This window comes from Delphinapterus leucas, chromosome 19 (assembly GCF_059928025.1).
Source record: "Delphinapterus leucas isolate spDelLeu-1000000601 "Yukka" chromosome 19, BTC_Dleu_Yukka2, whole genome shotgun sequence".
NCBI classification, from domain to species: domain Eukaryota; kingdom Metazoa; phylum Chordata; class Mammalia; order Artiodactyla; family Monodontidae; genus Delphinapterus; species Delphinapterus leucas.
In genome coordinates this window covers 68170744-68188277 of record NC_143147.1, presented here as the reverse complement: position 1 = coordinate 68188277, position 17534 = coordinate 68170744, and the positions used below count along the sequence as shown (strand labels likewise).

The 17534-nt window shown below is 41.8% G+C and overlaps 1 protein-coding gene across 4 annotated transcripts in view; it reads right to left on the bottom strand.

Moving 5' to 3' along the window:
• ABCA5 (ATP binding cassette subfamily A member 5) overlaps positions 1 to 3260 on the bottom strand; it is a 67025-nt gene extending 63765 nt beyond the window's left edge. For 3 of the 4 annotated variants that reach the window (XM_022589781.2, XM_089901707.1, XM_089901708.1), the window contains exon 1: positions 3170 to 3260. The gene's annotated coding sequence lies outside the window, so the exon portion shown is untranslated. Of the gene's footprint in view, positions 1 to 2436; positions 2908 to 3169 lie in introns of those variants that run through there. The other variant, XM_022589784.3, reaches the window with a different exon arrangement.
• Positions 3261 to 17534: the final 14274 nt, after the last annotated feature.

The window sequence follows — 17534 nt, the reverse complement described above, 5'->3', positions numbered from 1 at the left end:
AAAGGTCTGTAACGGAGCCCGAGGGGGTTAAATCCAGCCCACAGACTGTTTTGTACAGCCCAGTAGTTAGGAATGTTTTTCACATTTTTAAATGGGGGGAAAAAAATCAAAGAATAACAGTATTTTGTGACATGTAAAAATTATAGGAAACTCAAATCTCGAGTCTAGAAATAAAGTGTTATTGGAGCAGAGCCATGCTCAGCTGTTTCTGTGCCGCCTGTGACTGCTTTGTGCTACAACGGCAGAGTTCAGTAATCAAGACAGAGACCATGTGGTCCACAAAATCTAAAACATTTACTGTGTGGCTCTTCACAGAAAAAGCTTGCTGACCACCGTTACAGACAAAAGGAGGAAGAAAGAAGAAAAGCGGCATAGTCATTAAACATTTACTGAGGGATTTATGCACCAAACTTTTTAAAAAAAATACAAAACGGAGTTAGACACTGTCACTGACTTTGCAGATAAATAAAATTTAATATAATGTGGTAAGTGCAACTGGGGGAAAGAGTCTGGGAAAGAGTGGAATGCAAATTCCAGGCAGGGAAAAAGAATGGAAGAACTAGACTCCCCAAAGGGGCTTGACTCGTGTAAAGAACAGGGAAACCTGCAATGAGGCAGAGGCTCGGGCAAAGTGAATTGGGGCAAAAAGGGCAGGTGTACCCTCTAGATGACACTATTAGGACAGGCCCTGGAAACAGGTTGTCAAATACCTTATATACAAAATTAGACTAGACATCTTTATTTTGTGTACCCATACTTCCTTGACTGCACTTTTCATACCTAAGAATAATTGTTTAATTGCCTGGCAATCCCATATTTCACTAGTCCTTTCACTTTCCTAATCCCCAAAGCTTCCACCCACAGCATCGCCCTCAAATGATGACCTTGATCCCCACTTCACTGAGAAACTGAAGCCATCAGGAGAAATTTCCGAAACGTTCCACTACCCCTTCTATCCACCTACCTATAGCCGCATCAGAGGTAATGTTATACATTTCAACAAGGTGCCATTTTGGCCTAAACTGAAGATTTTGTTTCCACTAGAACTCTGAGAGATAAAAGCTAAATGGAATCTGGTATCAATGAGACCTTTAATTTAAGATTTATTTTTCAGAAGAAGAGGTTAAGAACATCTTTGGCAGATGACTTGAAAGAAGTTCCTGCCCAGCTACACACATCACTGGCTTCTCAACTAATAAAACAAAAGCACTATCGGGACTTCCCTGGTGGTGCGGTGGTTAAGAATCCACCTCCCAATGCAGGGGATGCGGGTTTAATCCCTGGTCAGGGAACTAGATCCCACATGCATGCCACAACTAAGAGTTCGCATGTCACAACTAAGGAGCATGTGTGCCCCAACTAAAGGAGCTGGTGAGCTGCAACTAAGGAGCCCACCTACCTCAACTAAGACCTGGCACAACCAGAAATAAATTAAAAAAAAAAAAGGCACTATTAAAATCAAGCCTTTTACAGGAATTCCATGGTGGTCCAGTGGTTAGGACTCGGCACTCTCACTGCTGAGGGCCAGGTTCAATCCCTGGTCGGGGAACTAAGATCTCACAAGCAGCGAAGCAGAGTCAAAAAAAGAAATCAAGCGTTTTAACTTAACAGGGAATAAATTATAAATGTTCTCTTCTTCTCTAGTGTTTTAAAATTTACTGAAGGTAGTATAATAATAAAAGAAAATAATAATTGTCAATATGATTTAACCTAAATTTTATGACAGTATTTCTTGCTGAATGGGTAAATAATGCAATGGTACCCACACGACAAGTTATCCAATACCTTTTCTTATATATAACAGGTTCCGAAAAACTTGTGCTTACAGCTATTCTACGACGATTAATTCACACACTAGCAAAGATTCCAATTTATGAGAATACTACAAAATTCTTTTATGCAATCATCTCCTCAAGCTCAAGGGCAGAGATTACAAATCGTATTCATCTTGGCATTCTTGGCACATAGCTTAGCATCTAGAATATAAAAGACACTCAGATAAACCTGTAATGTATTAATAATGTATTAATGTATTAATAAACTTGCTTTGACCCTGAATGCAAGATTTCCCTATACTGAATCCTGTTTGAAGGAAAATACACTTAAACAGCACATATTCCAGGATTAATGCCTTACTAGTTAGCTTTTAACCCAAATACCCCCAAGAGCCCTAACTGCCCTAATAATGTTCTCTTGTACGGAGTCTTCCCTAAAAATATGTAACATCGCTCTCTGGATAGAAGCAAAATATAGGGCATCAAGGACGAGAATTTAGAGTCTGGCATCCCTGGGTTGGAAGCTCAGCCCTTTTGGCTAGTTGGGACCGAAATAAGTGACTTGACTTTTTTGGGAAGCGTTTTCCACATCTGCCCAATAGAATAAGACCCCTCCGACCTCCAAAGGATGCTGGCAAGACTGAACGAGATAATACTGAACCTGGCTCACGGCTGGGAGTCCAACATACACTCCTTTTCTCCCCTTCCGTTCCTGCACAACGTCCTCGATGGAAAGTAAACGTGACTGCCTTTATTCTTTCAGACTTATTTAGAAACGTCTGTCCAAGCCTTGGGAGCCCAGAAGCAACCCTCCTGCAGCTATGAGCGCCGGCAGCCTCCCGAGCTTTCGCGTCTGCTGTAGTATCAATACTTCCACGCCTGGAGCCTTGCGTTTCGGGAACCAGGGCATTTCCCCCAAAACCGTGGCCCAAGCTCTGCGCATCTCTCCCGAACTCCTCCTAGCGCAGAGCGAGGAGCAGCCCGAAGCTCCCAAGGGAACCCGCGCTCGCGGCCAGGTGTTCAGAGGGAATTTCCTTCCCAACATCTCCGCCCTCCGCAACGGCGCCCTGAGGATGGAGACCACCCCGGCCAGCCCAAGGCAGGGGTCCCGCGGCGACCCCGGCATCCGCACCCCGACACCCCGGGGGGCCAACAGCATCCTCCTCCACAGGACACGCCGCAACCGCGCTCTCCCCGACCTCGGGGACCCTTCTGCCCCCCTGCTGCCGGCTCGGCCCCCTCCGAGCCCCGCTGCACTCCAAGCCCCAGACCCCCCCGGCCGCACCCACCGCCCCTACCCCGCCGGCCGCCCCTCCTCGACCCCTCACCCCCTCCCAGGGGTGACAGCCACCCCGGCGGGCCTCACACCCCGCAGCCCTGGGCGACCGCGTCACCTCAGGGCCGGGCCGAGCGCCGACCGGCCGGGACACGCGGACTCTGCGGGGACCTCAGCTCGGAACAGTGTCCGAGAGGGCGGCCGCGCGCGCGCGCCCCCGACGCTGCAGGACGGGGAGGGCAGGGGCGGAGAGGGGAGGGCGCGGTGCCGGAAGCCGCGCTCCGCCCCGCGCAGGACGCACCTGAGGGCGGGGCACCCCGAGGACGTCGCCGGCAGACGAGCGCGCTCCCGCCGCTCGGCCCGGCGCATCCCGGCGCAGGCGCGGAGAGCGACCCTGGGGGCGGGGCTTAGAGGGGGCGGGGCTTCGAGGGCGGGGCGAGCGGGCGCACCAAGGCCCGGGACCCCTGGGTCCGCCTGGCCGCCCGTCTCTGCAGCGCGGCCTCGTGGCTCAGCCCCCGGGGCCCCCGGCGCCTCAGATCTGCCTCCTTCGTGGAGACCTCGCCCAGCTCCCCCCGGGACACTGGCAGAAACAACGGGCTTGAAGTCAGGGACTCCGATTTGAGTCCAAAGTCTGCAGTATCCTGGCGTGTGACCTTGGTCCGCCGCCCCATCCTTATCTGCCTCCTGCGTCATACCCACTAAGAATCCTTTCTTCTCTGCCTCTCGGCTTTTGAGCGGTCCCCTCCCAGGTCTGCATTCCGCAGCCCCTTCTCCTTCCCGCCGCCCTGTGTGGGGTGCAGTGTCTTCGTGCCATCAGACCCTGACCTAGGACATGTGGACATTAAAAGATGCTTCAGATTCCGAAGTGTCCTCCTGAGAGTCTGGGATGTGGCAGATCCTGAGTCTTCCAAATGGCCTGAGACATACCGCATCTGTGGGAGATTCTATACCGCACTTATATTTGCTAAAAATGTAAACTGGTGTTTTGAGTTTTATTGCCCAAATTGACCTAAATGGTGGTCAGAGTTATTGCAAAGGAAGAAAAGCTCACAACAGATTTTTACTCTCCAGATTTCTGTATGGTCACATTTCTTTGCACAGTTTTTTTTACTTTTGGGGAATTTAACTATTTTAAGATCTTAAAAATTCCGTTGATCCTGTATACATTGTGTTTTGTTGTTGGTTTTTTTTTTACTTATCGTAGTTTTTCTGCTTCTTAAATTTAAACCAAATCTCTCCAACAGTCACTCTAAGTTCTACCAAAATAAACAAAAAACAAAAAAACAAGGAAATGTGTTATTTCTTCTACTGAATATGGATTAAACAGGAAATTCAAAGAGCTTTAGCAGAATCCATTATGATTAAAAATCTGGCAGTGAGAGTCAGGGGAAGGGAGACAGAATGTTCTAGGAATTACATCAGAAAACTGAAGAAGGCAAGTAGTGAAAACTACACATGATGTATTCTTTTCTCTTTTGGGATATCTAAGACATTTTAGTTACAAGTTCAGAAGAATGCATTATTAATGGCCTAGGATTTGTGGGCATGTAAATAAATGGAGGTCAAAAATAAATCTACTTGAGAAAATGTGTTACTGAAATATACATTCACCCCGATTCTCCGATTGTACTCCTCATTAGTTGCCTCAGCTGCTCTAACTTCAGAAGTCTATGCATCGTTTCTACCACTATTCTAGACATTTGCTTCCTGAGTTTCTTACCCTTGCAATGTTCTCTGTCATTCAGTCTGCCTATACTTCTGCTCTTGCTTCAGTATAACATGACCAAAACCCAAAAAAAAAACCTCATCACCCCAGACAAAATGATCTCACTTTCCTCTCAACTGCACACATGCTACCATCTTGTTCACGTGATTTTACTTATATACTCTCTTCAATCATATTGTAAGTAGTCTGAGATTAAGAGCTTTTTCTTATACCAATTTAAATTTCCAGGTCTTGTGCATCATAATGGTGTACAGTAAATGCTGTGGATAACACTGCTGATGAGAAAACACATGTACAACAGTATGTAAACACTGTCATTATTATCCCCCCCAAAGGTCACCATGCACTGAACAAAATCTACCTAATAAAAAAAAGATATTAAATTCTTCTTATGGATGGATGACAAAGTTATGAAAATATGGTTTGTGGAATCATAAAACAGAGAGAATGCTAAATAAGACCTTTTTAATAAAAAGACTGCTGCAAAGTGATGGGCTGGCCATGACATGTTTTACTGTATCTTTGAGCCAGCTACTTAGCAGACTGCATGTACCTTGTGGACAATTTAGCCACATAATCTCGATCTAAATTTCCATAGTTACCAGGTCCTGGTGCTAAATAAACAGCTGCAGCAAAGGTGGTCCTTTCCAAGCGTCTGTATCTAGGAAAAAGCAAGCAGGCTATACTGCTTGGTTGTCATGGTGGCAACCCAAATCCCCATATCCAATTAATAGAGCTCTAGACAAATAAATCACATGGGAAGACACAGACCATAGAAGTCGTAGACTGAGATGTAACAAGTTGCCTAGTTGAACAAAATAAACGAGGACGCACCAGGATTTTCACAGTATTTAACGTAGAAAAAGAGAATTTTTCTTGCTTGCTACTCTAAACGCCAACCTACATCCTAACCTCCTGCTGGCAAACAATGGATTCTATTTGTGTTGCTTTTTTACTTCCTAGAGACCAAAGCCTTACTTCATGGCTTTCTGATGCTATTTTATCCAAAATTGAGAGCAAAATTGCTAAGTTGTTAGGGCATGGTTTTTCTGCAGCCAAATTAGTACATTATTTTGCATGATTATCAATACACTGAAAACTACATAAACCATTTTAAAACCTATAACTATTAAACACTATTTATTATTGTTTTTAAGCATTTACCATTTCTACAAGCTAAAAAAATGTGCCAAGAGAGTGATGTGCTTTCTAAATTTAGTGTGTAAATGAGGTATAACTTCAAAGAAGTTCAGATTGGTACCTCTTTCTAGAATAAGGCAGGACAAATCAAGAAACACAGCCTTGACTGACAAGGCTGAAAGAGAATCTCATGTCTTTAACAATAGATTTCCAAACTACCATCTCAAATGTGGCTGAGATTGTTAATAAATGGCTTAGGGAAATGATTAATAATTGGTGGAAGGTTGGAGAAGGGAATGACTTCCAAAGGTACTTTTAGTTTGTTGGGTGTTTAATACTGCTACTACTACTAATTATTACTACTGTTTTCATTACCCTAAAAAGAATTTCAAGTATTATATTCTTTCTTTGTGTTTCCCCAAGTGGAAAAATTACTCAAGGAGATTAATATTTGAAGAATGTCTAGCCAAATTTGATACTTAAAAACTCAACCAACCAACAAATGTCTATGGCGTTCCTAGTAGTCTTGCTTAGCAAGAAGCCCCACTGTTCAGGGGAACCAAAAAAAGGTCAAGAAATCAACAATTATTCTAAGACCACAAAATAATAATTAAAGAGCATCTAATGGAAGATAATACCCGTTCCACTGTTAAACTATGTGCTGCAAACTATAAAGTACCACAGAGAATTCATTGAGGTCTAGAGTTACCAGGTACCTTCAAGAGGGAAAGGCAGGGAGGAGGATGCTTTAACCAGAGTGGAGAATGTATCAGAGAGCACAGAGAAACAAGCCTGCATGGCTTTTTATAAACACAGGATTATCAATTTACCTAAAAGAATAATAGATAGGCTAAAAAAGAGACGACTTAATCTGTGCGTCCTTTCCTTCTTCACTAAGGAACACGAACTTGAAAGTAGTAAAGGCAAAACAACATAGGAAGAGAGCTGAAACTGAGGAGACTGTACACAAACACCTATCTGTTTCAAATAAGTTCATGTTTCTGGGCACAAACGACATCCCACAGCTGTTTATAGGTAATCTAAGACCTACTGCATTGCTGGTAAGTTCAGAGAAACTGTAAAAAATGAAAAAGGTAATAGATCACCTGCTTTAAAAAAAAAGGTTTAAAAGACACTGAAAACTTTAGAACAGGAAAGTAAAACTCCAGAGTCCACCATTCAATATATTTTATGAACGTTTAGAAGAGAGGTTGGTGGTCACTAAGAACCAGAATCACTAAACTAAGGATGTCATGTTATATACTATACTTCTTTTTTAATCTTTGAATTAAAAATGGGAATTATATAGTCACGATAGAAATTAACTTCAGCAAAGCATTTAATCTGGCCCTTTATGATGTTTGTGGATGAGACTCTAAAATAAGGGCTTGACATAATAATAATTAGGTAAACTCAAAGCTGGGTAACTGTAGCCAAATTTTTGTTGATAATCTTTCACAAGTAACATAGGTTAGGATATAGAAATCATTTTCTGGTCAAATCAGAGTATGAAACAAAACCTACATAGCATAGGAAATATGACTGAAGACAGAACCATGAAACAAAATTCATTTTAACAATTTGAACTCTAAAACCTAAAAGATACAATTTAACAGACATATATAACAACCCCCACATTTGTTCAAGTTGGACAGAAAACTGCAGAAATACAAAATAGGCTATAGGTCCTGGCGGTAGCCATGTAAACAGCACGCGGAGGGTGTAGTGTCTGCCCAGATCTATAGGAGTTACTAGGTCCACTCAGGCGGCTGACAGTCATACCTCTAACCCTTCCATCTGAAGACACTATGCCCACAATCACCTAGCCCTTGCTTTCCTTTGGGGATCCCTTTGCCAGGATTCCCCTTAGAATTCACTGTTCCTCTGGAATAGGCAGGATAATGCCACCGTGCACCCAAAGATATCCACACCCTGATCCCCGGAACCTGTGAACATGTTACTTTACACGGAAAAAGAGGATTACGTTTGCTAATCAGCTGGCCTTAAGACAGGGAGATTCTCCCGGATCATCCGGGTGGGCCCAGAGTAAGCCCAAGGACCCTTAAAAGTAGAAGAGGAGGGCGAAGAGGTTGTCAGCAGGCTGTGCCCTGAAGTCTGCCCACCACTGCTGGCTGTGGAGCGGCAGGAAGGAATGGAAAAGGTCAGGACGCTGATTCTCCCCCAGAGCCTCCGGAAGGGATAGCAGCCTTTTGCCAACACCGTGGTTTTATCCCAGAGTGAACTTTGTGTTGGACTGCTGACCTACAAGGACTCTAAGCTAATACATTTGTATTGTTCTAAGTCACTAAGTTTGTGCAATTTGTTAGAGCAGCAATAAAAAAATAATATGCCCCTTACAAGTTAGTTTCATCCTCTGCAAGGTGGCCCTGTGATTACGTAGCATCCAAACGTCCTTTATTTTCTTCTCTCCCTCTAGGTCAGCAACATGGTGACAAAGAAGGGACGATGAATATTACTTAGTGTGGATTCAAAAGCGTAATAACTGATGTAAGTCCGTAATATGGTTATAGCCTCTATAATCAGGAGTTTTCTCATTTGTAAAAAAGACTTTTGAGGGGGCTTCCCTGGTGGCGCAGTGGTTGAGAGTCCGCCTGCCGATGCAGGGGACGCGGGTTTGTGCCCCGGTCCGGGAAGATCCCACATGCTGCGGAGCGGCTGGGCCCGTGAGCCATGGCCGCTGAGCCTGCGCGTCCGGAGCCTGTGCTCTGCAACGGGAGAGGCCACAACAGTGAGAGGCCCGTGTACCGCAAAATAAATAAAAATTAAAAAAAGACTTGAAATACCTGCCTCCTTTGACTCTCTGGGTGGCTTCAAGGAGTTTATGAGACGAGGTGGTGGAAGAATAAAAGTGCCAACTATTAAACACACATGATGCGCTACACACTGGTCCATAAGCTTAATATGCAGCCTTTTGTTTAATCTCTACCGTAACACCAGGAGCTATTTTCCCCTGTTTAAAAATATTTAGTGCTTAACTATTTTTAAAATACTTAAGTATTTACTATTTCAAGTAGTATCTTAAAAACTATTTTTCCCCCACCAAGGTAGAGAGTAGCTAAGGGCTCTGAAAATGATAAAGCACCAGAGATTATAAGTAAATGGACTTTATGCGCAGAATCAACATACAATGAAGAAAAATGTTTTTCTTCTACTAGTAATTTTCCTGAAAATATTTTCTTTTTTCGTTTAAGCTTTACTGACACTAACTTCCAATATGTGTTCCTTGGACATTTCTATCACAGTTATTCTCTTCATTTATCTGTCCCTTAATTTTGTAAATAATATATGTGGGGTGCCTGTTAGATGGCAGGTACTACCCTAAGCATTACGGATAGACAAGTAAACACCAATAGCATGGTACCAGCTGTTGAGGAGTTTAAACTGTAATGAGGTCTATAGACGAAAACGGGAAGTGACAGTGCAGTGTGGTCACGGCATCGTGGAGATGGCGGTCGCTAGGAGGACATTAAGTGATTCATCTGATCCAGACCTGAGAAGTCAAGGAACACTGTCCAGAGGAAGTCACATCTAAATTAAGATCTGAAGGCAAAGTAGGAGTTAGGCACGGGGGAGAAGAGAATATTCTGGTCGAATACCGTTACCTCCAGTATTTCAGCCTCTTCCTCATTTACGTGGACTTGCCTTTTCTTGACTCTCTCTAGAAACTCAACTAGGTCCTGCTTTAAGGTTCATTCCAAAATACAACTTGATGTTAAGTCCCTGATGTGAAATTTTCAAAGGTTTCATGTTTAAGAAGTCCTTGGTCTATAATCCATTTTTATCTGATCCAATATTCCCTTAAATAAATGACAAAAGTTGTTTGAGACAACTTGATTTCCCTGTCCAGTTAGAGTGTGGCCCACTTTTATTAGCTAATCATTATATAAACAACAAGTGAAAGATAAATGTTTTCTATATCGATTTTCATTCCAGTGCTTACATTCTTTGGCCACTAGATGGAGCTTGTGTGCCTGAGAGACAAAAACGCTGATTCAGTTTACCTCGGAAACTAGTGAAGCTAAGCTATCAGGACATTGGGAAGAGGAAAACACTCAAACTAAATTTTAAGTGATCCTGGTTCTTAAGTTTATCCTTAAAAGGTAAAACCAACATCTTCCTTTCCTTTTAGATAAATAGGACGGTAAGAAATTTTAAATTAAATTAAATTAGTGCCCATCTTGTCCCACCTCATCCTGACCCAAGCTTTATTTTCATTTCTTTTATTTTGACATTCTAATAATACTGTCTTCTAACAACCTAACCTGGCAACTGGAACTACTTGCTGTTCCTTATTTATGCCCTCCACTCTCCCATCTCCTTATCTAAACGGATGCTTTCCTCTCAACCTGGAAGACTCACTTCCTCTCTTCCAATACTTCCCCCTCCATTATTATTGATACTTTTAGAAATCCCACTTATTATTCAAGACACATTTCAACTAGCACCTCCCCCATGAAACTCTTCTGGTTACTACTGCAAGAAAATGCTTTCTTTCCATTCCCTTTTCCTTCTTTTAACGAGCTTACTATTTTGTTTAATAATAAATGTAGCATGCATTATTGCAAAGCGATATGCATCTCTCTAGCACGTAAAGATTTTCTGCCTTATGATTATTTATGAACATTTCTTCACCTCTGTACTGTATAATGTTTGCCTCTTGAGTGCAGAGACTATCTTAGTCATCTTTATGTTTCCTGAAGTATTTAGCACCATATTATTTATTGAGTTGATTTGAATAATATCCATACATTGTTGCCAAAAACTCTAAGAATCAGAAGTGAGATGATGATTCTTCGTGATAGTCTCTTGAATAAACTGGATGAAGTTCGTTTAGCGAGACCTGTGGAACCAAATCGTCTTTCTACCTAGAAATGACGGTCGTGGCATGAGACTCCAAATTTATAGAAATGACAGGTACAGTGTAACCATGTTAAAATATAAAACTGATCTCAAAATAGAGAAAGCAAAAGCTTCAGATGGCAGAAATAAAGGTGAAATTCAAATCACAGTAGTAAGACCCAGGAACTGAGGTCTTAACCCAATGAAGATGTGGCCCCAGAGCCACTTAATGAGAAGCTGAACTGAAATACCTGTGTAAATTAGGACCCTGAAGAGATTTTCACTTTCTGAAGGCTCAGGAAGTTGCCAAGCTTATCCTCTGCTCAGAAGTCTCAGCTGAGGAGGGAAGGTAATGGTTCCCATGGAAATTCAAAGTCCTAGTCTGTGAGAGTGCAATTTTACATGTTGGGGGAAACTAAATGAGTATTGGTTGTAATAATAAGGCATTCTAACCAAGAAAATTAAAACATCCTAACATGAAAGAAGGAGAGGTTACAGTTGAAACATTTTGTGTTCCTAAATTATGGTTTTTCTGAGAGGAGGCTACAATCAATCACTGATTAATTTCTGACAGCATAAAATCAAGTACGCATGTTAAAAATTTGTAATCACCTGTCGTGTGTTTGCTGCAACATTTAAGAACATTCAATTCTGTAATAGAAAATGAAAGAAAGAAACAATGAACAGATACACAGATATGTTGCTATAGGTAAAGAAAATAGACTATATTGATACTGAACATACAGACAGAAAGGGATGGGAGGACCAGGTTAGCACATTCATGAGACATACAAGACACCAAAAATTCGTGAGGATTTACTGTGGCCCCGTGTGCCCTCTGCTCAAGCCAGTTAGATAAAATACATGGATGCTCAGCAAGTTATCAGGGTTGAGTTACAACTCTAGCCAGGCACCCCAGTCCCTGAGTCTGGTAGAGAAAGTATGAACTGGCTCCAGACACCTTCTATCCGCTCACCCTCAATGCTGGTCCTCACAGCACAACGTCAGAGGGGAAGGCTGGTGCAGAAAAATGGGGGTCGGGACACACGAAGCTTGCCTCTACAGGATTCAGGTAACTTGGTCCTTCCGTCTCAATTGCAGCCTTTCCTAAGAACACGATTAACCTTACTCCCTCTCTTTTCCCAGCCTCTTGCTGTTGGCTTTACATAGGGTCAACAAGCTGTGTGATTTCAGCATCTTCATTTGTTCTGTGAGCCTTTCCAAGTTAACCCCTTGGTAGTGGCCTTGGAAGCTACCATTGCATCACAATAATTCCCCACTGACATACCACTAAGAAGTAGAGATAAACATATAACTCATAAATAAAGAAGGGAGGAAAAGGGAAAGAAAAAAATCACTCAAACAGAAGGCAAGAAAGGACTAAAGGGAATTAAGAAATGATATTTATAAAATTAGATTCGATTACCTTCTCTGTTTCAAGAATGGACAACCAGTTTTTCATTCACATGCTGACTCACATGGCTCAGTAGTGGCTGAATAGGACATCAGGTTAAGGAGTCTAAAACCGATCCTCTTAGGGAAGAAAGAGGACCCTCATCTATCGGCAGTCTGCTAAAAGGCACTGGAAATGAGAAGTAATATGAGGAACACATATTTGCCTTTCCTGGTCCAGGTTTTTGAAGCTTAAAAATATCACCACCAATTCCTAGGGCTTTCAACAACTCAATTATATCTTCTTTTAGTGTGTGTGTGTGTGTGTGTGTGTGTGTGTGTGTGTTTTCAGGTGGTGCTCTTACACGCAATTCTTGTACCTAGCTAGGAGAAAAGTGAATTTATATACTATTAACTTAAATATGAGTATTTATAATATCCACAACCCCATCAAAGTCATAAGGTAACACATATATGTATGTATATATAGTGCTACAGCATAGGAAAGAAGGTACAATGAGATGCTTATACCTGGCAAGAGATTTCAGCCGTTATTCAATTTAATTCTACAAATGGTCATTGAGTTCTTACTCTGACATGTGCAAGGCACTCTACTATAGCAAGGCATAGTTCCTGCCCTCAAGAAACTTAATTATAGTGAAGGAGAAATCCATGCACAGAACCAACTGTAAAACAGAGTACGATGTCAGTAGATACTAAATCTAACTTGGCATCATGGTCATCCAGAAACCTGGTTTTTAAATCGAAATATATTTAACATACTGTGTAAGTTTAAGGTGTATAGCATGTTGATTTGGTACATTTATATATTGCAGTATAATTGCCATTGCAGCATTAGCTAGCACCTCTTTCACTTCACATCCCATCCCATAATTATCATTTCTTTTTTTTCTGGTGAGAATAATTAAGATCTAGTCTCTTAACAAGTTTGATGCTTATAATGCAATATTGTTGCCTTAACACATGAATCATAATTTAGCTGGGCACAGAATTCTTGGGTAACGCTCTTTCCCCCTCAAAACTCTGTAGATACACACATTGTTGTTATTATCCAAACCATCTGAGAGCAAGTTGCATACATCAAACCCCTTTACCCCTAAGTATGGTGTGTATTACCTAAGAACAAGGATAGTCTCCTGTACATACATACATATTAATTTGCTGACTTTCAGTCTTTCTTCTAAGAATATGAGCCCCACAGGGGCAGGAACTACTTCTTTCTTGGTCCCCGCAATATCCCCAGGCGCTAGAATAGTACCTGTCAATTAAAGAACAGGGATAGGCAAACTTTTTCTTTAAAGGGCTAGAGATATGTATTTTAGGCTTTGCAGGCCAAGAGGCAAAATCTAGGATATTATATCAACTCTTCTATAACAGGGAGAAAACAAATTTTCACAATTTTTTAATTGATGGAGTTCAAAATATAAGAATTCTAATTGAATACAATGTTTTAGTAATACTACAGGCTGCATTAGGAGGCAGCAGCGGGCAGGCAGCAATGGTTTGGCCAGCAGAGAGAGGATCAGTGCAGCAGAGACAGTTCTTTGGGGGAGGAGAGAGCAAGGGAACGCAACAGACAGCAGTGGATGCTGGGAGCCTCGTCCACACCCGCAGCCCGAAAGGGGCTCTCAAGGGCTCCACGGTACTCAGAGAACTAAGGTGGCTTCGGAATCCCTCCAGTCACTCGGAGTCTGGTTGGGGAGGGGCGGGGGTGGCGGCCAGGAACGAGCCGTGATGAGATACAGCAACGAGAAGGAAGGTGGTAGAGGGCAAGAAGGTTAGATCAGGTCTCTGTAGCAACTGAGCAACTGTTGTAGCAGGAAGGCAGCCATAGACAATATATAAACTAATGAGCGTGGCTGTGCTCCAATCAAACTTTATTTATGGATGCTAAAATTTGAATTTTGTACAATCTTCCCATGCCCCTAAATATTACTTTTCTTTTTTCTTTTTTAAATTGCTAAAAACGTGAACATCATTCTTGGCTAGTAGGCTATACAAAAACAGGATTGGGGTTAGATTTGGCCCCTGTAATAGATGCTCAAATAGAAGGAAGAAATAAAGTGCTAAAGAAAAAAAAATTTAGCGCTTCCCTGGTGGCACAGTGGTTGAGAGTTCGCCTGCCGATGCAGGGGACACGGGTTCGTGCCCCGGTCCGGGAAGATCCCACGTGCCGCGGAGCAACTAAGCCCGTGCACCACAACTACTGAGCCTGTGCTCTAGAGCCCGTGAGCCACAACTACTGAAGCCACGTGCTGCAACTACTGAAGCCCGCGTGCCTAGAGCCCGTGCTGCGCAACAAGAGAAGCCACCGCAGAGAGAAGCCCGCGCGCCGCAATGAACATTAGCCGCCGCTCGCCACAACTAGAGAAAGCGGGCACGCAGCAACGAAGACCCAACGCAGCCAGAAATTAATTAATTAATTAATTAATTAAAAAGAAGACTTTGTGTAGGATCAGGTACAACAGAGTAAAGTAGCTTTTTTCAAAATGTAGATTCTGGTCACAGGTCCAGCACGTACTGTCTGTGGGATCTTTGGGGGAATAAGTTTGACATGTCTCAGTCTCAGTTTCTTCATGTGTTACTTGGAAATAATAATAGTAACTATTTCAGAGGGCTGTTACGAGAATTACATGATATAATACAAGTGACACACTTAGCATACAGAGTAATCACACTACACGGTTATTCTTTTTCTTTGAGATCAGGGCTTGATAACTTCTAATTTGTCTAAAATTTGTGTAGGACCACATACCATTTTGGGGCAGTCTTGACAAAGCTGTGAGTTACTATTTTATGGCATGTTTGTATATTATGAGAGAAAGTTCCCTTTTCTGGGGGAATACCAATACACTTAAAACTCTGGATCTTAACTGAACTGTTGTGATGTGGAATTGCTGAGCTCTCCTGGTTACCCCATCTCTCAGAGACAATGCATGTCAACAGAAAGAGGAGAAACGCCACCTGACTTTCTGCAAAAATCAAAATGTTCTTTGAATTAGACACAAGTCTTTTCTAAAAGCCTCCACTGAAACTATGTGAGTATTATTCTCCAGCATGCATTCAATTATATTAGATCCTAATATTAAAAAGTCATCTTTTTCTATATGGCTGTTAAAAAACTGGCAACTCCCACACTACGGTGGGCACAGAAGAAGAATTAGATTTGAGCCTAATTTCATTCCAAGTACATTACACACTTAATTACATCTTTTTCTGTTCAATTTAAAGAGCATTCGACATTTAAGAAATTCGAATTGCTATACCTGCACTTCTAAATTGAAGAAAGCAAGCGTCACCGAAGTGGCTTTTTTAAAGAACCACAAGAGTTTTGTTTTTTTTTTTTTCTGAAATAGAACATTTTTCTATATGAAGAACTGGCATTTTTACTCCATACCCTACCCATTCATCACTCTGCTCAAATTATCATTTCAATCGCTCAACTCAGTGGTTTGTTGTTATTGTTGTTTCTATTTATGGTAAATGAAAACCAGTACTGATGCTATAAAAATAACATTAAGATGCAAACTCAAACCTCATAAGAAAAACTTTCTGAGCTGAGGGCATTTCTGGCTGGGGTTTCCGTAAAATGAAAGTCCCTTAAGATTGACTCTTGAAATATCCTTTGTTTGACCTCGGATTGCTCTCTTTTGCCCACTTGGTCAACCCAGGTGAATTTAATTTTCTCTCTTCTCTGTGCCATTATCAACTCTGCAGGCAACCCTTCCATGGAAATCCAAACTGCTGTAAGAGGACCCAGTAGGGCAGAACTGTCCTTGAAATGCTACAATGGGGAAAACAGCTTGAGAATGTTATGAGGCAAGACAGACTGACGTGAAAGATATTTTCATCTCCACTCACTTGGTGCCAGCTCAGGGCAAAGTTAGGAAAACAGTGCACAGTGTACTGTAAAGTAATACTGTATGGAACAGGTGAGTTAAGAATGGAGAATGGAAAAGTGAGTCAGACACAAGTCACACCATTGTGAATTTATCCTCAAGATAAACTGTCAGTGGCAATAACTGGCAAATTTCTGTTACTGTTTAATAGTAAACTAATTTATGCTATGAACATCTGCATTCCGCACAGAGCACGGTACGATGTTCTTAGTATGAAAGTAGATGAAAAGTGGAATTTAGTTCTCAGATCCAAGCTGTCTCTTAAGTTACTGATTTCTATTGCAAGCCGAAGGAAAGAAAATTATCGTTCAGGAAACATAAACAGTCTAGGGTGCATAGTGAGGAAAGGAGAATGCTCTGCTAGCCAGGGCTTTATTTAAGAACATGATAAAAAGTTACTGAGGGAGAGTATGGTTTCTGTGCATGTGACAATTTTTCTACATTACTGTTTTCTAACAAGAATGACGTCTTTGGGGACTTCCCTGGTGGTCCAGTGGTTAGGAATTCGTGCTTCCACTGCAGGGGCAAGGGTTTGATCTCTTGGCCGGGGAACTAAGATCGCACATGCCGCACGGCGCGGCCAAAAAGAAAAAAAAAATGACATCTTTCATTGCAAGATAGATGAGGGCTTCATATTGAAGAAAGCCTATATCCCAGGTCTTTGATTGTGAATCCTATTAACAAATTGCCTTGAAACCATCTCAGGTTCCTAGTTCTTTTCCTTTCCATGAATATAAAATGGAGATGAAGAAATAATGGAAATTTTTTAAAAGTTTTTTTTTTTTTTGTATGTGTTTGCTTTAGGATTCCTGAGTGGCCATTTTTACCTCTATGAAATACTACTAACACTGAGAACTTCAAAATATACTGGTACATCCATGGGGCAATGCCATAGAAGCTAAGTCTATTTGGATGAAATAAAACTTTAAAAGAACAAGCTTCAAAAAACTTTAGAAGAGGGAATTCCCTGGAGGTCCAGTGGTTTGGACTCTGCTCTTTCACTGCCAAGGGCACGGGTTCGATCCCTGGTTGGGAAAATAAGATCCCTTAAGACCTGAGGCGTGGCCAAAAAAAAAAAAAAAAAAACTTTGAAAGAATAGATAGATGATTGATACATAGATACATCTTGAAAGAATAAAATTTAAAAATGTTTTGAATGTGCTAGTGAGAGTACAGGGCAATAGGACTCCTTACATACTGCTGGAGAAATGTATATTGGTAACAACTTTCTGGAAAGTAATTTATCAGTATGTATCAATAACTTTTAAAATGTGTTAGTCTGCTCAGCCTGCCATAACAAAATACCATAGTCTGGGTGACTTAAATAACAGAAACTTATATTTCACGGTCCAGAGACTAGAAGTCCAAGATCAAGGTACGGCAGGGCCGTTTCTGGTAAGAGCTCTCTTCCTGGCCTGCAGACAGCTGCCCTCTCCCTATGTGCA